At 40.1% G+C, this 27,500-nt stretch overlaps 1 protein-coding gene across 1 annotated transcript in view; it reads left to right on the plus strand.

Moving 5' to 3' along the window:
• nexmifb (neurite extension and migration factor b) overlaps positions 1-27,500 on the plus strand; it is a 381,629-nt gene that overhangs the window by 217,218 nt on the left and 136,911 nt on the right. The gene's annotated exons all lie outside the window — the stretch shown is intronic.

Here is a 27,500-nt window from a genome sequence, read left to right on the forward strand (position 1 = left end):
AGTATAGCAGCTTATATCTTTTAGAACCTACGTGTAAAACTCAAGGGCCGGGGGCCAGATCCGGCCCACGAATGAATTATCTATGCGCCGGGATGACAAAGTTAAAAGTTAAAGAACCACTGATAGTCACACGTACACACTAGGTGTGGTGAAATTAACCTCTGCATTCGACTAATCCCCTTGCTCCACCCCCTGGGAGGTGAGGGGAGCAGTGAGCAGCAGCGGTGGCCACGCTTGGGAATAATTTTGGTGATTTAACCCCCAATTCCAATCCTTGATGCTGAGTGCCAAGCAGAGAGGTAATGAGTCCCATTTTTATTGATTGATTGAATTGATTGAGACTTTTATTAGTAGATTGCACAGTACAGTACATATTCCGCACAATTTACCACTAAATGGTAAGTTTTTCAACTTGTTTAAGTCAGGGTCCACTTAGGGTTAGGGTTATAGTTTTAGTCTTCAACCTACCGATCTCAGGGTGGACACTCTAACCACAAGGCCACTGAGCAGTTTTGATACTTTCATACCTGCCAACTACTCCGGTTTTCCCGTAATTAGTACGGTTTTCATCAACCTATTCCGGGTTACGGTTGCAGTGATAAAAAATACGGTTTTTCATTAATTAAAAAAAACATTTTTTTAAAAATGCGCGAGGCTATTTATAGCACCGCTGCCAAGCACGAGGCCATTGTTTCCAAACGAGCGAGATGTAGCGGCTAGCTACGGGGTGTTAGCCAATGGCTTTGGCTGGGGGGCGGGACTTCCGGGGAAGTTAGGGAAGTGACGTTGTTGACAGGAAGTGTTAGTTTGAGTTTTGCCGGGAAAGAGGGGAGACGCACATTGGAGCTGTTGTGTGGTTACATTGCATTTTATTACAATAAATACGAGACAAACGAATAAGTCTATGAGCCTAAGTTCCTGGGAACATTACAGAACGATAATGTAATCAGCCGGAGAAAAATCGCAAACGAGTCTTAAATTGAAAAGAAAACTGCAGTCATTCCGTGAAGAATATTCAAAAGCCTATCCGGGAATAATTATCCGTTCCAAAAAGGGTGAAAACTACGCGAATTGCACCTTGTGCAGACAAGATTTTTCGATTGGACACGGAGGAATTAGCGATGTAAAAGACCACGTTGGGACAAAAAAACACAAGTCTAATGCCGTTGCTAGCGATACAAGTGGAAAACTTTCAACGTTTTTCGGATTTTAGCCACAAAAAGGTAATGACACCAATGTTATCTATTGGAATTGTTTAGTACTGTTATACTGTTAAAAGTGTTTATACTATTTATGCTTTCAAGTCCAAGTTGAAGAAATCTTGTTAAATGTTGACAGCATAACTACCAAAATACAGAAGTATGTCCTTAATATTTTTGCAGTGCTATTTCTGTTGAAAAGTTCAAATGATTACATTAGAGATGTGATGTGCCACTTTTCAAGTGTCTGATGGCTTCAATTAATTTTCATTAATTTTTCATATTTTGAATTCTTTTGAAAGGCTTACAAAAAAACTACATTTGAATTGTAATTCCATGCTATTGACAGGACTATTAATTTTAATGAAGTTAGCTTACCATGTTTACAGTATGATAATTGTGATAGAAATGTGAATTTTAGGCACAGAATATTTTTTACAATTGAACAAGGCAGTAGATTATACAAGCTTGGACAGAAAGTTAATAATGACACCAATTTTTTTTTTAATGGAATTGTTTAGTACTGTTTTACCATTTGTTTACTGTAAAAAGTGTTTATACTTTCAATGAACAAATTGAAGTCTTGTGAAAGGTTGACAGGATAACTGGCATTAACTGTCAAAATAATTTCAAACTATTGAAGTTAGCTTACAGAATAAACATGTCAATCAACCCATATGATTTTTGCTGTAATATTTTTGTTTTGAAAAGTCACTGTGACTGATAGAAAAGTGATGGTTTTAGCAACATTTTAACCTGTCTGAATGCTAATAATCATTTTGCGTCGGGGAGCGAAGCCTGAACCCCCCACCAGGACTTTGTCCTGGACCTACCGGGGCCTGCGGCCCCTGGACCCTGGCTACTAGGTTTTTCTGATTTCAAAAGTTGGCAGGTATGTACTTTGATAGTTGCTTAGTATTAGAACCGGCCCGCAGGCCACAGCCGCCTGCTGCTGTTTTGCACACACCAATACTCCATCAGTGTTGGCGCTAGGGATTTTCCAAAACATCAAGTCATAAAAATGGGGTCCCGCAGTCAATTTTTGGGGTCGTAAGCGTTTTGAAAACAAATTATAAATGTATGCATTATCCTGTTATACCTCACATTCTATATTGTGTTTTGGAAAAAGGTCGTCATAAACGTTACTTAAGTCATTAAAAAAAATAATACAAAAGAAAACACATTTTTATGCATATGTAAATATATTCAGTTATAAACATTCATTCAATTTCTTCTTTCCTTCATGGATCTAAACTTTACCGCTGCCGGTATTTTTTTCTATATGTGTATTGTAATATTTTCAGAGTGTGTTTGTTCTATTTTTGGCCAAAGTAAGACAAAGAAACCAATCTGAAGTTGTCTTTTATTTTGTTTTTGTTTTTAATGCCATGATTTTAATAGCGTGCACAGATTTTCCTCCATGCGGCCCCTGAGCTAGAATGAGTTTTAGAAGCACACACTGCAAAAAGTCAGTGTTCAAAAACAAGGAAAATAAAAGAGGAGTATTTTATTTGAACTAAGCAAAATTATCTGCCAATAGAATAAGAAAATTTGGCTTGTCAAGACTTTCCAAAACAAGTGAAATTAGCTAACCTCAATGAACCCCAAAATACCTTAAAATAAATATATTCTCACTAATAACAAGTGCACTTTTCTTGGTAGAAAAAAAAGAGACCTTTTTGCTCAATATGTTGAAAAATATTCTTAAATGAAGTAAATGCTAGTGCCATTATCTTGACATAATGATATGCGCTCGCCATTACATTTCTTGAAACCAGCAAACTTATACTAAAAACGAATGTATTGTTCTTAATGGAAAGGCAACAAGGCAACAGCTTGTTACTCTCGCGGTCCCCTAGCCGCTCAGGCAAATCATATTGTCTAAAAAGGCATTTTTCCATGGATAACATGACATCATCGCGCCAAGTGCGTGTTCTTTCAGTCAATTAGTGCGCATATATACAGCCTGGCCCCCGGCCAAAAAAAATGTTTGTTGTAATTTTGAGGAATTTCTCTGAATGTGCATGAACTATTTCTGTTCAAAATTGTTTGAAATGTCACATGTTAAATGTTGAAATATTTTACTGTACTGTGCCAACTGTACTACTATATGAGTATGCATTTTCTATTGTTTCATTGAAAATAAAACAGCAATTTGGCTGTCATCTGTTTTAATATGAGACACAATTGTGTCAAAGTCATGATCAAAAAAGGTAGTTTTATACTTGTGAGTGTTGATGACACAGCTTTGCAACACTTGATATTCTAGTTTCAAGCATGTTTTACTCAATATAGGTCATCAAATCTCAGCAACAAGCTGTAATATCTTACTGAGATCATTTAGGACCAAAACACTTAAAACAAGTAAAACACTCTAACATAAAATCTGCTTAGTGAGAAGAATGATATTATCAGACAGAAAATAAGCAAATATCACCCTTATTTGAGATATTTCATCTTACTTAGATTTCAGTTCTTGCCATACTTGCCAACCCTCCCGGATTTTCCGGGAGACTCCCGAAATTCAGCGCCTCTCCCGAAAACCTCCCAGGACAAATTATCTCCCGAAAATCTCCCGAAATTCAGGCGGACTCAGGTCCGCATGGAATACAATGATTTGCAAATCATTTCCAACCCATATTCAGTTGAATATGCTACAAAGACAACATATTTGATGTTCAAACTGATAAACATTTTTTTGTTGTTGCAAATAATCATTAACTTTACAATTTGATGCCAGCAACACGTGACAAAGAAGTTGGGAAAGGTGGCAATAAATACTGATAAAGTTGAGGAATGCTCATCAAACACTTATTTGGAACATCCCACAGGTGAACAGGCAAATTGGGAACAGGTGGGTGCCATGATTGGGTATAAAAGTAGATCACATGAAATGCTCAGTCATTCACAAACAAGGATGGAGCGAGGGTCACCACTTTGTCAACAAATGCGTGAGCAAATTGTTGAACAGTTTAAGAACAACCTTTCTCAACCAGCTATTGCAAGGAATTTAGGGATTTCACAATCTACGGTCCGTAATATCATCAAAGGGTTCAGAGAATCTGGAGAAATCACTGCACGTATGCAGCTAAGCCCGTGACCTTCGATACCTCAGGCTGTACTGCATCAACAAGCAACATTAGTGTGTAAAGGATATCACCACATGGGCTCAGGAACACTTCAGAAACCCACTGTCAGTAACTACAGTCGGTCGCTACATCTGTAAGCGCAAGTTAAAACTCTCCTATGCAAGGCGAAAACCGTTTATCAACAACACCCAGAAACGCCGTCGGCTTCGCTGGGCCTGAGCTCATCTAAGATGGACTGATACAAAGTGGAAAAGTGTTCCGTGGTCTGACGAGTCCACATTTCAAATTGTTTTTGGAAACTGTGGACGTCGTGTCCTCCGGACCAAAGAAGAAAAGAACCATCCGGATTGTTCTAGGCGCCAAGTTGAAAAGCCAGCATGTGTGATGGTATGGGGGTGTATTAGTGCCCAAGACATGGGTAACTTACACATCTGTGAAGGCGCCATTAATGCTGAAAGGTACATACAGGTTTTGGAGCAACATATGTTGCCATCCAAGCAACGTTACCATGGACGCCCCTGCTTATTTCAGCAAGACAATGCCAAGCCACGTGTTACATCAACGTGGCTTCATAGTAAAAGAGTGCGGGTACTAGACTGGCCTGCCTGTAGTCCAGACCTGTCTCCCATTGAAAATGTGTGGCGCATTCTGAAGCCTAAAATAGCACAACGGAGACCCCCGGACTGTTGAACAACTTAAACTGTACATCAAGCAAGAATGGGAAAGAATTCCACCTGAGAAGCTTCAAAAATGTGTCTCCTCAGTTCCCAAAAGTTTACTGAGTGTTGTTAAAAGGAAAGGCCATGTAACACAGTGGTGAACATGCCCTTTCCCAACTACTTTGGCACGTGTTGCAGCCATGAAATTCTAAGTTAATTATTATTTGCAAAAAAAAAAATAAAGTTTATGAGTTTAAACATCAAATATGTTGTCTTTGTAGCATATTCAACTGAATATGGGTTGAAAAGGATTCGCAAATCATTGTATTCCGTTTATATTTACATCATACAATTTCCCAACTCATATGGAAACGGGGTTTGTATATCAAAACAAAAAATATGTTTTTTTCTTCATCTTTTTACATTTTCACACATCTCTGAGAGAGGTCCAGGGAGCCGCTAAAGAGCCACATGCGGCTCTAGAGCCACGGGTTGCTGACCCCTGACCTAAGTGGTTTCTCTCACACCATTTTTTTTCATTTTCCAATGGCCGCTACTGCATGAGTGCTTCCCCTTAGTGTCAACCTTTCTCTGCTTGGCTCGCTGGGATTGTTAGCATTCGGCTTTCACTGTAAATGATCTCCTCCTGCAGTCCTGGCTGCTATGGCGAAGCGTCGCCCGAGAGCAATCTATTGTTCATAAGCTGACGAACGCCATGTAAGATAACACAAAGTCTCGATAAGTACATCCCCCCACCCCTTGCTTTTTCAAGGCGATTATGACGGCAGGGCTCGCCTCGCTAAAGTGGATGGTTGAATAAGGACGCCGCTTCTCTCTCTATCGCAGTCCATCAGCATTATTTACCAGTTCTGCCATTTGCTTTGTACGCCACCTCTCCCTGCCAAGTAGGCGACTGGCGCCGGACCAGAGGCGAGTGACAACAGGCTACAGTGAAAAGCGAGGGGAGCTGTGTGAACCAGCCAAGTCTATTCGCGCCTGTCGGTCCGCAGCGCTCGATCTGCTCTCGCTGAGCAGAACACAGCTCTTTGTGGGGGTTTTTCCACAGAAGGTCAGAAAACCAGCACATTTTTGGGAACCGACGTGGCCTGGATATTAGATTTTATTTCAACATGAGCGTGTAGGCCAGGATATCAGAGCTGTTTTGTTCACAATCTTGTTTACTCCTGTTTGTGAAATGACAATGGTGTGGACCAAGAAAACCAATAGAGTCCCGGCAGGCACAAGACATTGATACAACGTTGATTATTCGTACACTGCAAAAAGTCAGTGTTCAAAAACAAGAAAAAACAAAACAAAAATGAGGGGTATTTTATTTGAACTAAGCAAAATTATCTACCAATAGAACAAGAAAATTTGGCTTGTCAAGAATTTTCCAAAACAAGTAAAATTAGCTACTTCAATGAACCCAAAAATACCTTAAAATTAGGGATGTCCGATAATGGCTTTTTGCCGATATCCGATATTGTCCAACTCTTAAAGGGGAACATTATCACAATTTCAGAAGGGTTAAAACCATTAAAAATCAGTTCCCAGTGGCTTATTTTATTTTTCGAAGTTTTTTTCTAAATTTTACCCATCACACAATATCCCTAAAAAAAGCTTCAAAGTGCCTGATTTTAACCATCGTTATATATAATATATGTATATATATATATATATATATATATATATATATATATATGTATATATATATATATATATATATATATATATGTCTTAATAAGGTTATCCAAAAAATAGTGCTCGATACCGTAGTAGAGCGCAATATATGTATGTGTGGGGGAAAAAAAATCACAAGACTACTTCATCTCTACAGGCCTGTTTCATGAGAGGGTTCCCTCAATCATCAGGAGATTTTAATGGGAGCATTCACATACCATGGTTTATATAGGGCACAGAGTGGGTGGGTACAGGCTGGTGTAGGGGCGTGGTGATTGGCTCATGTGTTACCTAGGAGGTGTTTCCGTCTGTGGCGGCATGCTGATACAATTCCGCTGCGCTTGTTGAGGGATGACAGGTCTGGACGGTATATGATAAACAGTTTCTCTTTCAAGCATAGGTTGCATCTTTTATTACCACTATTGTAAGGTGTGCTGGATGCAAGAATTTGCCATGTTATTGAATATTCAACATTATTGTCTTTGAGGTCCCAAATGTGTTTGCTGAGTTCTGTGGTATTCCGCAGGTTTTGGTTCCTGAAAGAAGCCTTGTGATTGTTCCATCTGGTTTTGAACTCTCCCTCAGTTAATCCTACATATGTGTCGGATGTGTTAATGTCCTTGCGTGTTACCTTAGATTGGTAGACAACTGATGTTTGTAAGCACCCCCCGTTGAGAGGGCAATCAGGTTTCTTGCGGCAGTTACAGCCTTTGTTGGTTTTGGGGTCGCTCTGTCTGGGGGCCGACGGCTCATTTGCAATTGTTTTGTTGTGGTTTGAGATAATTTGTCGTATATTGTTCATACAGCTGTAGCTCAATTTAATGTTGTTCTTGTTGAATACTTTTCTTAGGCTGTTGCCTTTGGGAAAGTGTTTGTCAATCAGAGTGAGGAATTTGTGGCCAATGTTAGTTGAGACGTTTTTGCTGTATGGGGGGTTGTACCAGATGATGTTGTTTCGTTTTCTGTTCTTTTTTGGCTGGTTTCCTGGCGTGGGTTCATAGGTGAGGGTGAAATTGTATCCGCTTTCATCAAGGGCTTTTTGGTACGGGGGGGTTGCTTGGTCAAATTCAGCTTTGCTAGATGACAGCATCGATAGCCTTTTATTAATTCCGGTAGGTATTCTTTTCGTGGTGGTGGGTGGGTGGTTGCTGTCATGGTGCACGTATTGGAGTGTTGTGTTGGATTTCGTGAATGGTTGGTAGCTGTTATTTCTCAGGGTGAAAGTGACGTCGAGGGAGCGACCCCAAAACCAACAAAGGCTGTAACTGCCGCAAGAAACCTGATTGCCCTCTCAACGGGGGGTGCTTACAAACATCAGTTGTCTACCAATCTAAGGTAACACGCAAGGACATTAACACATCCGACACATATGTAGGATTAACCGAGGGAGAGTTCAAAACCAGATGGAACAATCACAAGGCTTCTTTCAGGAACAAAAACCTGCGAAATACCACAGAACTCAGCAAACACATTTGGGACCTCAAAGACAATAATGTTGAATATTCAATAACATGGCAAATTCTTGCATCCAGCACACCTTACAATAGTGGTAATAAAAGATGCAACCTATGCTTGAAAGAGAAACTGTTTATCATATACCGTCCAGACCTGTCATCCCTCAACAAGCGCAGCGAAATTGTATCAGCATACCGCCACAGACGGAAACACCTCCTAGGTAACACATGAGCCAATCACCACGCCCCTACGCCAGCCTGCACCCACCCACTCTGTGCCCTATATAAACCATGGTATGTGAATGCTCCCATTAAAATCTCCTGATGATTGAGGGAACCCCCTCATGAAACAGGCCTGTAGAGATGAAGTAGTCTTGTGATTTTTTTTTCCCCACACATACATATATATATATATATATATATATATATATATTTCTCTTATTTATATATATATATATATATATATATATATATATATATATATATATATATATATATATATATATATATATATATATATATATATATATATATATATTGAATTTCAGTGTTCATTTATTTACACATATACACACATATAACACTCGTCTACTCATTGTTGAGTTAAGGGTTGAATTGTCCATCCTTGTTCTATTCTCTGTCACTATTTTTCTAACCATGCTGAACACCCTCTCTGATGATGCATTCTGCTTCGTCTCCTTGTTGTGTGCGCAGTTGTGCACTCTTTAAAAGCCGTAGATGTTATTGTCACATATGCATGTACAGTAGATGGCAGTATTGTCCTGTTTAAGAGTGTCACAACATTGCTGTTTACGGCAGACGAACTGCTTTACGGTAGACAAAAACGTGACTGCTGTTGTTGTGTGTTGTTATCGCACTGGGAGGACGTTAATGAAACTGCCTAACAATAAACCCACATAAGAAACCAAGAACTCGCCCTCCATCATTCTGCAGTTATAACGTCATTGGGCAGGCACGCTGTTTTACTGTGGGAAAGCGGACTTGAAAACAGGCTGTCGACACGTCACTCAGGTCCGCCTGAATTTCGGGAGAAAATTTGTCCCGGGAGGTTTTCGGGAGAGGCGCTGAATTTCGGGAGTCTCCCGGAAAATCCGGGAGGGTTGGCAAGTATGTGTGTGACTGCCATCTAACTGCTCACACTTATCATTACACCATGTACAAAATAAAATAGCTCAACCAAAACTATTTCGTACATTAGGCGCACCGGTTTATAAGGCGCACTGTCGATTTTTGAGAAAATGAAAGGATTTTAAGTGCGCCTTATAGTCCGAAAAATACGTTATGCAATTTTTTCCCTAGAAATGATCGAAAATACATTTAATAAACAATATATAGATTCACAAGGTCACATTTTTCGGTACACCTGCAGACAATTCAGAACAGCTGCTTTTATCAGCATGTATGTCACTGCACGTCACATGTCGGTGTTATGCGCGATGACACGATTAGATGAAAATAATACCTCATCTTACCTTTTTTTGTGTTTCCTCACAGCCCGAAGCCGATGGAAGGGGGCTACTCCCCCTCTGGCTCAGAGCTTGACTTAAAGGGGAACATTATCACCAGCGTAAGCGTCAATATATACCTTGATGTTGCAGAAAAAAGACCATATATTTTTTTAACCGATCTTCCGAAGTCTAAATGGGTGAATTTTGGCGAATTAAACGCCTTTCTAACATTCGCTCTCGGAGCGATGACGTCACATCGGAAAGCAATCCGCCATTTTCTCAAACACCGAGTCAAATCAGCTCTGTTATTTTCCGTTTTTTCGACTGTTTTCCGTACCTTGGAGACATCATGCCTCGTCGGTGTGTTGTCGGAGGGTGTAACAACACCAACAGGGACGGATTCAAGTTGCACCAGTGGCCCAAAGATGCGAAAGTGGCAAGAAATTGGACGTTTGTTCCGCACACTTTACCGACGAAAGCTATGCTACGACAGAGATGGCAAGAATGTGTGGATATCCTGCGACACTCAAAGCAGATGCATTTCCAACGATAAAGTCAAAGAAATCTGCCGCCAGACCCCCATTGAATCTGCCGGAGTGTGTGAGCAATTCAGGGACAAAGGACCTCGGTAGCACGGCAAGCAATGGCGGCAGTTTGTTCCTGCAGACGAGCGAGCTATCGACCCTAGCTTCCCTGGCCTGCTGACATCAACTCCAAAACTGGACAGATCAGCTTTCAGGAAAAGAGCGCAGATGAGGGTATGTCTACAGAATATATTAATTGATGAAAATTGGGCTGTCTGCACTCTCAAAGTGCATGTTGTTGCCAAATGTATTTCATATGCTGTAAACCTAGTTCATAGTTGTTAGTTTCCTTTAATGCCAAACAAACACATACCAATCGTTGGTTAGAAGGCGATCGCCGAATTCGTCCTCGCTTTCTCCCGTGTCGCTGGCTGTCGTGTCGTTTTCGTGGGTTTCGCTTGCATACGGTTCAAACCGATATGGCTCAATAGCTTCAGTTTCTTCTTCAATTTGGTTTTCGCTACCTGCCTCCACACTACAACCATCCGTTTCAATACATTCGTAATCTGTTGAATCGCTTAAGCCGCTGAAATCCGAGTCTGAATCCGAGCTAATGTCGCTATAGCTTGCTGTTCTTTCCGCCATGTTTGTTTGTGTTGGCTTCACTATGTGACGTCACAGGAAAATGGACGTGTGTTTATAACGATGGTTAAAATCAGGCACTTTGAAGCTTTTTTTAGGGATATTGCGTGATGGGTAAAATTTTGAAAAAAACTTCAAAAAATATAATAAGCCACTGGGAACTGATTTTTAATGGTTTTAACCCTTCTGAAATTGTGATAATGTTCCACTTTAAAGGGGAACTGCACTTTTTAAAAAAAAATGAGAAACAAACATTTTTTGCCGGCCCTCTCATTTTAAACGATTTAAAAAACACTTTTCAGACATTTTCAGAAAAAGTACAACATTTCTTTACACCCCAAAGCCCGCTGTGCCTAACAGTTGAAGTTCCGCCGTATTTATGAGAGAAATATCCGTGGACGGGGGACGGAGTCGTATTTTGACGGCAGCTTAATTTGCAGAAATTGCACAGGAAGTTAGAGGTCCTAAAAAATAATAATAAAAAAAAAAGGCTTTTTGTGCGACTGCATGCACTGCACAGGATGCGAGTGCTGCTCATAAATACATGTCAGTCATTTGCACAGAACCTATGGAAACATCAGCACTGAGGCTTGGAAACGCCGCGTGACACAGATGGTGGGGAAACCTTTGTAATGCTAATATGATATCACAGTGTGTGTGTGTGTGCGTGTGTGTGTGTGTGTGTGTGTGTGTGTGTGTGTGTGCACTTGTCTCACCATCCTTGTATGGACAAACCACCCTTTCTGTGAGGACCTTATGACTTGTGAGGACATTTGCCTGGTCCTCACAACTACAGAAGTACATTTATTTTTTTTTACTTTGTGTGTTTTGCATTCTGAAGTGAGGTTGCAACTCTCTACTCCAGTGGTTCTTAAAGGGGAACATTATCACAATTTCAGAATGGTTAAAACCATTAAAAATCAGTTCCCAGTGGCTTATTTTGTTTTTCGAATTTTTTTTCAAAATTTTACCCATCACGCAATATCCCTAAAAAAAGCTTCAAAGTGCCTGATTTTAACCATCGTTATATACACCCGTCCATTTTCCTGTGACGTCACATAGTGAAGCCAACACAAACAAACATGGCGGATAGAACAGCAAGCTATAGCGACATTAGCTCGGATTCAGACTCGGATTTCAGCGGCTTAAGCGATTCAACAGATTACGCATGTATTGAAACGGATGGTTGTAGTGTGGAGGCAAGTAGCGAAAAACGAAATTGAAGAAGAAACTGAAGCTATTGAGCCATATCGGTTTGAACCGTATGCAAGCGAAACCGACGAAAACGACACGACAGCCAGCGACACGGGAGAAAGCGAGGACGAATTCGGCGATCGCCTTCTAACCAACGATTGGTATGTGTTTGTTTGGCATTAAAGGAAACTAACAACTATGAACTAGGTTTACAGCATATGAAATACATTTGGCAACAACATGCACTTTGAGAGTGCAGACAGCCCAATTTTCATCAATTAATATATTCTGTAGACATACCCTCATCCGCGCTCTTTTCCTGAAAGCTGATCTGTCCAGTTTTGGAGTTGATGTCAGCAGGCCAGGGAAGCTAGGGTCGATAGCTCGCTCGTCTGCAGGAACAAACTGCCGCCATTGCTTGCCGTGCTACCGAGGACCTTTGTCCCTGAATTGCTCACACACTCCGGCAGATTCAATGGGGGTCTGGCGGCAGATTTCTTTGACTTTATCGTTGGAAATGCATCTGCTTTGAGTGTCGCAGGATATCCACACATTCTTGCCATCTCTGTCGTAGCATAGCTTTCGTCGGTAAAGTGTGCGGAACAAACGTCCAATTTCGCATCTTTGGGCCACTGGTGCAACTTGAATCCGTCCCTGTTCGTGTTGTTACACCCTCCGACAACACACCGACGAGGCATGATGTCTCCAAGGTACGGAAAACAGTCGAAAAAACGGAAAATAACAGAGCTGATTTGACTCGGTGTTTGAAATGTGTTTGATCATTGCTCCGAGAGCGAATAATAGAAAGGCGTTTAATTCGCCAAAATTCACCCATTTAGAGTTCAGAAATCGGTTAAAAAAATATATGGTCTTTTTTCTGCAACATCAAGGTATATATTGACGCTTACATAGGTCTGGTGATAATGTTCCCCTTTAACCTTGTTGGAGGTACCGAACCCCACCAGTTTCATATGCGCATTCACCGAACCCTTCTTTAGTGAAAAATAAAATGTTGTTTTTTTTCAAATTCAAGACAAAGTTATATGTTTTTGGTAACACTTTAGTATGGGGAACATATTCTAAGTAACAAAGACTTCATTTAGAGTTATTTGGTTAGGGTTAGAGGGTTAGGGTTATAATAAGGCCATGCTGAATAAGGCATTAATAAGTACTTAATAATGACTAGTTAAGAGCCAATATGTTACTAATTTGCATGTTAATAAGCAACTAATTAATGGTGGATATGTTCCCCATACTAAAGTGTTACCATGTTTTTTTTACTGGTGCACAAAATGAAGCGTGCATGAACATCACCTTGTTCAAACAACAAAACCAACACAGTGCATAAACTCACAACAAATTACACACCTGCAAACCAGTCAGCTGTTGCCGTATCCGTAATACGCCGATAGGGAGAAGTTTGTATTTACACGATGAGTCGGGTGTGTTTTGACCTCCGCCGAACCCCTGAGGCCGACTCACCGAACCCCTAGGTTTCGATCGAACCCAGGTGAAGAACCACTGCTCTACTCCCATCTAGGGCTAGATATATATTTTTTCATCATTCTAGCTATAGTGGAAAGGGGGGCCCTCACAACCTACTAACCAAACGTGGGTCCACACAAAGTAGGCAAGACATGTGTGTGTGTGTGTGTGTGTGTGTGTATGTGGAGGGATTTTTTCCAGTAACGGCAAGCAAAGGACCTCCCTGGGCCCCCGCTGATAAAGGCTGTGTGGTCGGCGGGTCTCGCGGCTCCGGCCTTGACTCTATTGATCCGGTTCTTCGGTCAGCGCTGCGGACGGTTAATTAACTCCGTCGCCGAGCGTTTGTCACGTTAGGCGTCCTTAGGAAATTAGAGAAGGGCTACGAGGCAAAGACACTTAAAAAAGACTCGGGATGATGTCAAGCCGATACAATGTCGCTCCCCCGCCCCGCCCCACCCCCAACACGGCAGCCAATGGCGGGTTACTTCCTACGCCGCCGACCAATGGCTTCGAGGGGACGTCGACGTCTTCCCCGAGCTGCGGGGCGGCGTCACATTGTTGTCGATTCGATTTCCAGCCCTTATCCCAGGTATTTGAATCGCAAGGGGGAGCGTTTCATATCCTCGCCCGAGAGAAAGAAGGGGGGTGTGGGGGGGGGTCTTGTCTATCTGAAAGAGCATGCTGGATTAAGAGGGTTATTTCCCCAGAGGGGGGGTGGGTATGAGAGTGAGTGTCACTCAGACCGCTGCCAGGGACTCCCCCTCACCCCTCCTCTCCATTCCTTCCCCACGTAATCCTTTTGCCTTTCCTCATTATTTCACCTCTTTCTTTTAAACACAATAATAATGTGTCGAAAGCTCATCAGCGTTATGAGCCCGCAGATTCATCCGACCCCCCCTACCCACCCCTAGCCCTCCTCTAACCCTTAATGGCACCCCCGAGTACATATCCGCTTCCTCACCTCGTCACGCTCCCTTCCTTCTTTTTCCCTGCCGCTTCAATCATACCCTACAGGGGAATGGAGGATGGCACGCTTTGGAGTATGGTTGTTATTCCAATCACACCTCAGATGGAGTGAGGTTCCAGTAAAGCACAGAATAATTGGCAGGTTCCTGCAGCCACACACAGCCATGCTGATGATAGGCTGTTGATGTCTTTCAAAAGTCATCACGTTAATTGTTACCTTTCCTATGCGTACTCGTGGTGGCTAAAATAATCCACGTGCCAATTTATAGCCGGACGTCAGCTCAAAACCTCCAACCTCAGGATCTTTGACCAGCTTCTTTGGCTGAAGGTCCTTTAAAACAACACAGAGGGTCTCTTGACTAGCGATGTTGCAGTCGACCCCTTAAGAGGATCTCTGACAAGACAGGTTCTTAAAAGGGAACTCTACTTTTTTTTTTGCCTCTCTTCTTGACCACACTGCAAAAACTGAAATCTACAGGGCCCCTAAAGGGACATGGAGGACTTTTTTTTAATTATAAATTATTTATTTATTTTTTAGACATGTATCTTGTGCGCATGATAAACTTTTTATAAAGCTATAAAAAAAAAATATATACATTAATCATTTATTTTTTTATTTTTTTTTAGACATGTATCTCAGAATCAGAATCAGAATCAGCTTTATTGTCATTACGCAAGGTAACGAGATTGAGGCCATTCCATACAGTGCGATGTGTGCATGCTAGAAAAACAATGTGCAAATATATAAAAATGTAAAAAATGTAGAAGTGCAATGAATATGGTATGAAATGATGAAAAAAGTCGTGCGCACAAGAAAGTTTCTCGTGCAAAAGAGATACATGTCTAAAAAAAAAAAAGTTAAAAAAAATTATACATTTATTTATTTATTTAGTTTTTTAGACATGTATCTCGTGTGCACGAGAAACATTTTATAAAGTTATAAAAAAAAATTAAAAATTTTTTTTTAGACATGTATCAAGAAAGTTCTCGTGCGCACGAAATACATGTCTAAAACAATTTAAAAAAAACATTATACATTTATTTTTTATATTTTTTAGACATGTATGTCGTGAGCACGAGAAACTTTTCATAAAGTTATAAACATTTTTTTTTAAATGTATAATTTCTTTATTTTTTATTTTTTTTAGACATGTAACTCGTGCGCACAAAAAAGTTTCTCGTGCGCAAGAGATACATGTCTAAAAAAATTTTTTTTTTAAATTATACATTTAATTATTTATTTAGTTTTTTAGACAAGTATCTCGTGCGCACGAGAAGCATTTTTTAAAGTTATAAAAAAAATGTAAAAAATTCAATTTTTTTTTTTTAGACATTTATTTCGTGCGCACGAGAAACTTTTTATAAAGCTATAAAAAAAAAAAATTGATCATTTATTTATTTATTTATTTTTTAGACATGAATCTCGTGCGTACAAGAAAGTAACTTTAAAAAATGTTTCTGGTGCGCACGAGATACTTGTCTAAAAAACTAAATAAATAATTAAATGTATAATTGTTTAAAAAAATTTTTTGACATGTATCTCGTGCGCACGAGAAGCATTTTTTAAAGTTATAAAAAAAATTAAAAAAATTAAATTTTTTTTTTTTTAGACATGTATCTCGTGCACACAAAAAAGTTTCTCGTGCGCAAGAGATACATGTCTAAAAAAAAAAACAACAACATTTATTTATGTATTTATTTGTTTAGACATGTATCTCGTGCGCACGAGAAACTTTTAATAAAGTTATAAAAAATAAAAAAAAATGTATAATTTCTTTATTTTTTATTTTTTTTAGACATGTATCTCGTGCGCACAAGAAAGTTTCTCGTGCGCACATAAATACAAAAATTATACATTTATTTATTTTTTTAGACATGTATCTCGTGCGCACGAGAAACGTTTTATAAAGTTATAAAACAAAAACAAAAAATATATATATATATATTTTTTTTTAGACATGTACCTTGTGTGCACAAGAAAGTTTGTTGTGCGCACGAGATACATGTCTAAAAAAAAAAAATATATACATTTTTATTTTTTTATTTTTATAAAGTTATAAAAAAAAAAAAAATATTTTATAATTATTAAATTATTGATTTTTTTAATTCAAGAAAGTTTCTCGTGCGCACGAGAAACTATCTCGGGTTCCGTAGAAATCTAAGTAAGATTAAATATCTCAAATAAGGGTGATATTTGCTTATTTTCAGTCTGATCAGATCCTTCTTCTCACTAAGCAGATTTTATGTTAGTCTTTTACTTATTTTAAGGGTTTTGGTCCTAAATGATCTCAGTAAGATATTACAGCTTGTTGCTGAGATTTGATGACCTATATTGAGTAAAACATGCTTGAAACTAGAATATCAAGTGTTGCAAAGCTGTGCCATTAACACTCACAAGTATAAAACTACTTTTTTGAAGTAATACTTTCTTATTTCAAGTATGAAAAAAAAATCATGATGTATGCATAGACAATGACACTAGCACTTACTTAATTTAACAATATTTCTCAACATATTGAGCAAAAAGGTCTCTTTTTTTATACCGAGAAAAATATACTTGTTTTTAGTGAGAATATACTTATTTTAAGGTATTTTGGGTTCATTGAGGTTAGCAAATTTTACTTGTTTAGGAAAGTCTTGACAAGACACATTTTTTTGTTCTATTGGCAGATAATTTTGCTTAGTTCAAATAAAATACCCCTAATTTTGTATTTTTTTTTCTTGTTTTTGACTTTTTGCAGTGCATGCAAACGACATATTGTAAGGTGGACATGATGAAATATGGAGAAGGTGTGGTCTCGGATCAAACACACTACTTCTTTTAGGACATGTTGAATGCTTATGGTGATGGTAGGGCTGGGCGATATGGCCTTTTATTAATATCTCGATATTTTTAGGCCATGTCACGATACACAATATATATCTGGATATTTTGCCTTAGCCTTGAATGAACACTTGATGCATATAATCACAGCAGTTTGATGATTCTATGTGTCTACATTAAGACATTCTTCTTCATACTGCATTAATATATGCTACTTTTAAACTTTCATGCAGAGAGGGAAATCACAACTACGTCAATTGACCAAAACTGTATTTATTAAACAGTTATTAAGCAGTGGCACAAACATTCATGTTAGTTAAAGTACCAATGATTGTCACACACACACTAGGTGTGGTGAAATTTGGATATGTTTTTTTTGGTCATAAAAACTACAATCATGTGTGTTTACGGACTGTATCCCTTGCAGACTGTATTGATATATATTGATATATAATGTAGGAACCACAATATTAATAACAGAAAGAAACAACCCTTTTGTGTTTTTTATGTTGATTTAATAAAAAAAAAAAAAAAAAAAAAAAAAAAAAAAAATAAATAAATAAATATATATATATATATATATATATATATATATATATATATATATATATATATATATATATATATATATATATATATATATATATATATATATATATATGTATACTGTTGCATTTTGGACCAGTTGTTCCTCCCAGGGAATTCAAGTCACAAGTCGCTCCCAAGCTCTTTACGACACTTAAAGCTGAGTAGAAAAACCACCAGAGACAGAATAGGTATTTTGTAATATATTTGCAAAGCTTTGCAGATATACATTGAGACCAGTCCAGCATAGAACATGCAATTGCGCCGCTAAGATGGTCTGCCCCCCCTTGACCAAACCCTCTCCCCTCTTAAGTCCCTGGCAGTCATGTCTCTCTAGCCAAAACAAATGTCTATTATCTCTCTCTCTAACATTCCTCACTTCAAGGTTAAGCACACAGTTTTTCAGACAACCAAAAGACCACATTTGGAAGAAAAACACTAGCTGTTTTGTAATCCATCCATCCATCCATCCATCTTCTTCCGCTTATCCGAGGTCGGGTCGCGGGGGCAGCAGCCTAAGCAGGGAAGCCCAGACTTCCCTCTCCCCAGCCACTTCGTCCAGCTCTTCCTGTGGGACCCCGAGGCGTTCCCAGGCCAGCCGGGAGACATAGTCTTCCCAACGTGTCCTGGGTCTTCCCCGCGGCCTCCTACCGGTGGGACGTGCCCTAAACACCTCCTTAGGGAGGCGTTCGGGTGGCATCCTGACCAGATGCCCGAACCACCTCATCTGGCTCCTCTCGATGTGGAGGAGCAGCGGCTTTACTTTGAGCTCCCCCCGGATGACAGAGCTTCTCACCCTATCTCTAAGGGAGAGCCCCGCCACCCGGCGGAGGAAACTCATTTCGGCCGCTTGTACCCGTGATCTTGTCCTTTCGGTCATAACCCAAAGCTCATGACCATAGGTGAGGATGGGAATGTAGATCGACCGGTAAATTGAGAGCTTTGCCTTCCGGCTCAGCTCCTTCTTCACCACAACGGATCGATACAGCGTCCGCATTACTGAAGACGCCGCACCGATCCGCCTGTCGATCTCACGATCCACTCTTCCCCCACTCGTGAACAAGACTCTGTGTTTTGTAATATGAAAATGAAATGAAAAGAAGTAACACTTAAATTCGGATATATGTAAATATCTGCCTCCGACAATACATATATATATTTTTTTAATTTTTATTTCTTGTGCGGCCCGGTACCAATCGATCCACGTACCGGTACCGGGCCGTGGCCCGGTGGTTGGGGACCACTGCTTTACACCACTGCATCGGACACTTTGCATTGGACTTGGTGATGCATGGCTTAATAGCCCTCTGCGTACTGTACGTGGGCTACTTGGAAGGTCACAAGTGATTACGACACCTGATTCTGATCATTTGGGTGGGTGGCCAAATACTTTTGGCAATATAGTGTACATCTCAATCAATCAATCAATCAATGTTTATTTATGTAGCCCTAAATCACAAGTGTCTCAAAGGGCTGCACAAGCCACAACGACATCCTCGGTACAAAGCCCACATCAGGACAAGGAAAAACTCAACCCAATGGAATAATGAGAAACCTTGGAGTCCATAGTGGATCTAACATAATAGTGTGAGAGTCCAGTCCATAGTGGATCTAACATAATAGTGAGAGTCCAGTCCATAGTGGATCTAACATAATAGTGTGAGAGTCCAGTCCATAGTGGATCCAACATAATAGTGTGAGAGTTCAGTCCATAGTGGATCTAACATAATAGTGAGAGTCCAGTCCATAGTGGATCTAACATAATAGTGTGAGAGTCCAGTCCATAGTGGATCTAACATAATAGTGAGAGTCCAGTCCATAGTGGATCTAACATAATAGTGTGAGAGTCCAGTCCATAGTGGATCTAACATAATAGTGTGAGAGTTCAGTACATAGTGGATCTAGCATAATATTGTGAGAGTCCAGTCCATAGTGGATCTAACATAATAGTGTGAGAGTCCAGTCCATAGTGGATCTAACATAATAGTGAGAGTCCAGTCCATAGTGGATCTAACATAATAGTGTGAGAGTCCAGTCCATAGTGGATCTAGCATAAAAGTGTGAGAGTCCAGTCCATAGTGGATCTAACATAATAGTGTGAGAGTCCAGTCCATAGTGGATCTAGCATAAAAGTGTGAGAGTCCAGTCCATAGTGGATCTAACATAATAGTGTGAGAGTCCAGTCCATAGTGGATCCAACATAATAGTGTGAGAGTTCAGTCCATAGTGGATCTAACATAATAGTGAGAGTCCAGTCCATAGTGGATCCAACATAATAGTGTGAGAGTTCAGTCCATAGTGGATCTAACATAATAGTGAGAGTCCAGTCCATAGTGGATCTAACATAATAGTGTGAGAGTCCAGTCCATAGTGGATCTAACATAATAGTGAGAGTCCAGTCCATAGTGGATCTAACATAATAGTGTGAGAGTCCAGTCCATAGTGGATCTAACATAATAGTGTGAGAGTTCAGTACATAGTGGATCTAGCATAATATTGTGAGAGTCCAGTCCATAGTGGATCTAACATAATAGTGTGAGAGTCCAGTCCATAGTGGATCTAACATAATAGTGAGAGTCCAGTCCATAGTGGATCTAACATAATAGTGTGAGAGTCCAGTCCATAGTGGATCTAGCATAAAAGTGTGAGAGTCCAGTCCATAGTGGATCTAACATAATAGTGTGAGAGTCCAGTCCATAGTGGATCTAGCATAAAAGTGTGAGAGTCCAGTCCATAGTGGATCTAACATAATAGTGAGAGTCCAGTCCATAGTGGATCTAACATAATAGTGAGAGTCCAGTCCATAGTGGATCTAACATAATAGTGAGAGTCCAGTCCATAGTGGATCTAACATAATAGTGTGAGAGTCCAGTCCATAGTGGATCTAACATAATAGTGTGAGAGTCCAGTACATAGTGGATCTAGCATAATATTGTGAGAGTCCTGTACATAGTGGATCTAACATAGTAGTGAAAGTCCAGTCCATAGTGGATCTAACATAATAGTGAGAGTCCAGTCCATAGTGGATCTAGCATAATACTGTGAGAGTCCAGTCCATAGTGGATCTAACATAATAGTGAGAGTCCAGTCCATAGTGGATCTAACATAATAGTGTGAGAGTCCAGTCCATAGTGGATCCAACATAATAGGTGTGAGAGTCCAGTCCATAGTGGATCTAGCATAATAGGTGTGTTAGTCCAGTCCATAGTGGATCTAGCATAAAAGTGTGAGAGTCCAGTCCATAGTGGATCTAACATAATAGTGAGAGTCCAGTCCATAGTGGATCTAACATAATAGTGTGAGAGTCCAGTCCATAGTTAAAGTTAAAGTTAAAGTTAAAGTTAAAGTACCAATGATTGTCACACACACACTAGGTGTGGCGAAATTATTCTCTGCATTTGACCCATCACCCTTGATCACCCCCTGGGAGGTGAGGGGAGCAGTGGGCAGCAGCAGTGGGCAGCAGCAGTGGCCGCGCCCGGGAATCATTTTGGTGATTTAACCCCCAATTCCAACCCTTGATACTGAGTGCCAAGCAGGGAGGCAATGGGTCCCATTTTTATAGTCTTTGGTATGACTCGGCCGGGGTTTGAACTCACAACCTACCGATCTCAGGGCGGACACTCTAACCACTAGGCCACTGAGTAGGATAGTGGGTTCAGCAGGAAACCATCCCGAGCGGAGACAGGTCAGCAGCGCAGAGATGTCCCCAACCAATGCACGGGCGAGCGGTCCACCCCGGGTCCCGACTTTGGACAGCCATCTCCTATACGTAAAACGTCTCACAACACAGTTTGTTTCCAGTGTCTGGTTCAAATGTTTGGCAAACACACAAACATCTAATTAACTGAGGGGCATAAAGGGTCATGTGGTCACAGAGGGAAAAGGTCATAGGTCGCATGCATTCAGCCTCTCTCCTACCACGAGCCATCGACTGATAGGACTCTGGGGACCATCGCTGATACACATCAGTGGAGCAATGCTCATCAAGAGAGGTGGCTTGTACTAGTGGGGACAAACAGCATGGAAAATGAAGCAGTGCTATCTGCTGGAAAACACACTGACCCCATAGGTGCACTGATATCGATCGGCCATTGACGGCGGCTGTAGCCAACATCGAGTGTGATTTTCCTTTTTCTAAGCTCCCTGGCCACTGAAGGGGCAGGTTTGATCTGGCAGGGAGTGTGCTGTGTGGAATTAACGTGGTGACAGTACAAGCTTTCTGTTGTCTCGTCCGCGATGGGCCATCACGGCTGACCGTCGTCACGTCTGGCGGCCTTTTCTCCGTGACCCAACTCGCATGAAAAGGCGTTTCATTACCAGGGACCAGAGGTGGGTAGAGTAGCCAGAAATTGTACTCAAGTAAGAGTACTGTTACTTTAGAGATGTATTACTCAAGTAAAAGTAAGGAGTAGTCACCCAAATATTTACTTGAGTAAAAGTATGTTGTGAAAAAACTACTCAAGTACTGAGTAACTGATGAGTAACATACACACTCATATCATATATATATATATATATATATATATATATATATATATATATATATATATATATATATATATATATGTCTTAATAAGGTTATCCAAAAAATAGTGCTCGATACCGTAGTAGAGCGCAATATATGTATGTGTGGGGAAAAAAAAAAATCACAAGACTATTTCATCTCTACAGGCCTGTTTCATGGGGGGGGGGTACCCTCAATCGTCAGGAGATTTTAATGGGAGCATTCGCATACCATGGTTTATATAGGGCACAGAGTGGGTGGGTACAGGCTGGCCTAGGGGCGTGGTGATTGGCTCATGTGTTACCTAGGAGGTGTTTCCGTCTATGGCGGCATGCTGTGACAATTTCGCTGCGCTTGTTGAGGGATGACAGGTCTGGACGGTAAATAATAAACAGTTTCTCTTTCAAGCATAGGTTGCATCTTTTATTACCACTATTGTAAGGTGTGCTGGATGCAAGAATTTGCCATGTTATTGAATATTCAACATTATTGTCTTTGAGGTCCCAAATGTGTTTGCTGAGTTCTGTGGTATTTCGCAGGTTTTTGTTCCTGAAAGAAGCCTTGTGATTGTTCCATCTGGTTTTGAATTCTCCCTCGGTTAATCCTACATATGTGTCGGATGTGTTAATGTCCTTGCGTATTACCTTAGATTGGTAGACAACTGATGTTTGTAAGCACCCCCCGTTGAGGGGGCAATCAGGTTTCTTTCGACAGTTACATGCTTTGTTGGTTTTGGAGTCGTTCTGACTGGGGGTCGACGGCTCATTTGCAATTGTTTTGTTGTGGTTTGAGATGATTTGTCGTATATTGTTCATGCAGCTGTAGCTCAATTTAATGTTGTTCTTGTTGAATACTTTTCTTAGGTTGTTGTCTTTGGGAAAGTGTTTGTCAATCAGGTTGAGGAATTTGTGTCCAATGTTCGTTGAGACGTTTTTGCTGTATGGGGGGGTTGTACCAGATGATGCCGTTTCGTTTTCTGTTCTTTTTTGGCTGGTTTCCTGGCGTGGGTTCATAGGTGAGGGTGAAATTGTATCCGCTTTCATCAAGGGCTTTTTGGTACGGGGGGGTTGCTTGGTCAAATTCAGCTTTGCTAGATGACAGCATCGATAGCCTTTTATTGATTCCGGTAGGTATTCTTTTCGTGGTGGTGGGTGGATGGTTGCTGTCATGGTGCACGTATTGGAGTGTTGTGTTGGGTTTCGTGAATGGTTGGTGGCTGTTATTTCTCAGGTTGAAAGTGACGTCAAGATATATATATATATATACATACATACATACATATACATTGATATATACAGTATATCATTTATATGTATTTATTTTGCTGTTTTTGTTTACATGTTAAAGGTGTTTTAATGAATATACATGCATGTTTAACATATAGATTCCTTTCTTTCATGAAGACAAGAATATAAGTTGGTGTATTACCTGATTCTGATGACTTGCATTGATTGTAATCAGACAGTAGTGATGATAACGTCCACGTTTTCAAATGCAGGAGAAAAAAAGTTCCTCCTTTCTGTCTAATACCACATGAAAGTGGTGGGTTTTTGGCATCTTATTTGTCCAGCTTCCATATTCGTTTTTATACACTGTACAAGAAATATATTGGCGTCAAACTCCGTAGCTTGCTAGCTTGTTTACGCTGGCTTTCGGAGACTCTTATTTTGAAAGCGCAGGCGCGATGGAGCGGCACTTTTATTGTGAAGACAGGAACGTCCTCATGTGCGATCAGTCTTTAGGCTTTTGACGGGATGTACGGTTGAAATAAAGTATCTTTTTTCCTTCACACTTTTGATTGATTGATTGGAACTTTTATTAGTAGATTGCACAGTGAAGTACACATTCCGTACAATTGACTACTAAATGGTAACACCCCAATAAGTTTTTCCACTTGTTTAAGTCAGGTCATGTGACCACCTGGCTCTATTTGATTGGTCCAACGTCACCAGTGACTGCATCTGATTGGTGGAACGAAGTGAAACGTCACCAGTAACGCAGGCACTATGAAGGTCTGTCTGACAGACCAAAACAAACAAAGCGTGCATTAACAGATCGATAAAAATTAGTAGCGAGTAGCGAGCTGAATGTAGATAAAAGTAGCGGAGTAAAAGTAGCGTTCCTTCTCTATAAATATACTTAAGTAAAAGTAAAAGTATGTTGCATTAAAACTACTCTTAGAAGTACAATTTATCTCAAAAGTTACTCAAGTAGATGTAACGGAGTAAATGTAGCGCGTTACTACCCACCTCTGCTGATGAGTAACCTCTTTGTTTAATGATGACGGCAACAAATAATTCACAAAAACATAAAAATAGCAATGAACAAATTCAGAGCCAGGAATATCTCTTAAGCAACGAAAACAATAATATACAAACCCCGTTTCCACATGAGTTGGGAAATTGTGTTAGATGTAAATATAAACGGAATACAATGATTTGCAAATCCTTTTCAACCCATATTCAGTTGAATATGCTACAAAGACAACATATTTGATGTTCAAACTGATAAACATTTTTTTTTTGTGCAAATAATCATTAACTTTAGAATTTGATGCCAGCAACACGTGACAAAGAAGTTGGGAAAGGTGGCAATAAATACTGATAAAGTTGAGGAATGCTCATCAAACACTTATTTGGAACATCCCACAGGTGTGCAGGCTAATTGGGAACAGGTGGGTGCCATGATTGGGTGTAAAAACAGCTTCCCAAAAAAGGCTCAGTCTTTCACAAGAAAGGATGGGGCGAGGTACACCCCTTTGTCCACAACTGCGTGAGCAAATAGTCAAACAGTTTAAGAACAACGTTTCTCAAAGTGCAATTGCAAGAAATTGAGGGATTTCAACATCTACGCTCCATAATATCATCAAAAGGTTCAGAGAATCTGGAGAAATCACTCCACGTAAGCGGCATGGCCGGAAACCAACATTGAATGACCGTGACCTTCGATCCCTCAGACAGCACTGAAATCAAAAACCGACATCAATCGCTAAAGGATATCACCACATGGGCTCAGGAACACTTCAGAAAACCACTCTCATTAAATACAGTTTGTCGCTACATCTGTAAGTGCAAGTTAAAGCTCTACTATGCAAAGCGAAAGCCATTTATCAACAACATCCAGAAACGCCGCTGGCTTCTCTGGGCCCGAGATCATCTAAGATGGACTGATACAAAGTGGAAAAGTGTTCTGTGGTCTGACGAGTCCACATTTCAAATTGTTTTTGGAAATATTCGACATTGTGTCATCTGGACGAAAGGGGAAGCGAACCATCCAGACTGTTATCGACGCAAAGTTGAAAAGCCAGCATCTGTGATGGTATGGGGGTGTATTAGTGCCCAAGGCATGGGTAACTTACACATCTGTGAAGGCACCATTAATGCTGAAAGGTACATGCAGGTTTTGGAACAACACATGCTGCCATCTAAGCGCCGTCTTTTTCATGGACGCCCCTGCTTATTTCAGCAAGACAATGCTGAAATAAGCATTATCAGCGTGGCTTTGCAAAAAAAGAGTGCGGGTACTTTTCTGGCCGGCCTGCAGTCCAGACCTGTCTCCCATCGAAAATGTGTGGCGCATTATGAAGCGTAAAATACGACAGCGGAGACCCCGGACTGTTGAACGACTGAAGCTCTACATAAAACAAGAATGGGAAAGAATTCCACTTTCAAAGCTTCAACAATTAGTTTCCTCAGTTCCCAATCGTTTATTGAGTATTGTTAAAAGAAAAGGTGATGTAACACAGTGGTGAACATGCCCTTTCCCAACTACTTTGGCACGTGTTGCAGCCATGAAATTCTAAGTTAATTATTATTTGCAAAAAAAAAAAAAAAGTTTATGAGTTTGAACATCAAATATGTTGTCTTTGTAGTGCATTCAATTGAATATGGGTTGAAAAGGATTTGCAAATCATTGTATTCCATTTATATTTACATCTAACACAATTTCCCAACTCATATGGAAACGGGGTTTGTATATTAAATAATAATACATTAAAATAAAAAAATGAAGGCAAATTTAGCCACAATAATTTAACAGCACCATAGGCTCAGTAGGCAGAGATTACAAAGGAAAATAACAAGTTAGCCTTTACGCAAACCATAAACTGATAAGTGTGGGTTGCACCTGGGAACACACTGTGCACTTCTGATTGGTTTTTGTATGCATGCGTGTGTGTGTGTGTGTGTGTGTGTGTGTGTGTGTGTGTCTCTGTCTGTCTGTCTATGAGGCTGTAGTGCGTTAATAAATGTCCCCACACGATGTACATTTGACAGTGATTCATAGCAGGGAAGCTAACATCAGCCTACAGTGACAACCAAAATATCTGCCATATTTTTCGGACTATAAGTGGCAGTTTTTTTCATAGTTTGGCCGGGGGTGCGACTTATACTCAGGAGCGACTTATGTGTGAAATGATTAACACATTAGCGTAAAATATCAAATAATATTATTTAGCTCATTCACGTAAGAGACTAGACGTATAAGATTTCATGGGATTTAGCGATTAGGAGTGACAGATTGTTTGGTAAACGTATAGCATGTTCTATATGTTATAGTTATTTGAATGACTCTTACCATAATATGTTACGTTAACATACCAGTTGGTTATTTATGCCTCATATAACGTACACTTATTCAGCCTGTTGTTCACTATTCTTTATTTATTTTAAATTGCCTTTCAAATGTCTATTCTTGGTGTTGGCTTTTATCAAATACATTTCCCCCAAAAAATGCGACTTATACTCCAGTGCGACTTATATATGTTTTTTTCCTTCTTTGTTATGCATTTTCGGCCGGCGCGATTTATACTCCGGAGCGACTTATACTCCGAAAAATACGGTACTAACGTTACTTACCGCGATGTGCTTCCTCAAATTTGACGTTGAGTTCATGTAAGCTGAAATGTCCACTTGTTTGGAGAGACACATGACAACGCATTACATAACTGTTTTTTTGGTTGTCTGAAGCGTGAACATCGATTTTATGTGAGGCCAGGGGTGTTTGCGTTCGTTGTTGTCTCTGCAATTGTGTTGTTGTTTGCCGCTGAAACTTTATGTGCAGTTAATCATATCACCGCCTGGCTCTGTTTGATCGGTGAAACGGAGTCCAACGTCACCAGTGACTGCTTTTGATTGGTGAAACGGAGTCAAACGTCACCAGTGACTGCATTTGATTGGTGAAACGGAGTCAAACGTCACCAGTGACTGTATTTGATTGGTGAAA

The sequence above is a fragment of the Nerophis lumbriciformis genome, linkage group LG35, assembly GCF_033978685.3.
Source record: "Nerophis lumbriciformis linkage group LG35, RoL_Nlum_v2.1, whole genome shotgun sequence".
Lineage (NCBI taxonomy): Eukaryota > Metazoa > Chordata > Actinopteri > Syngnathiformes > Syngnathidae > Nerophis > Nerophis lumbriciformis.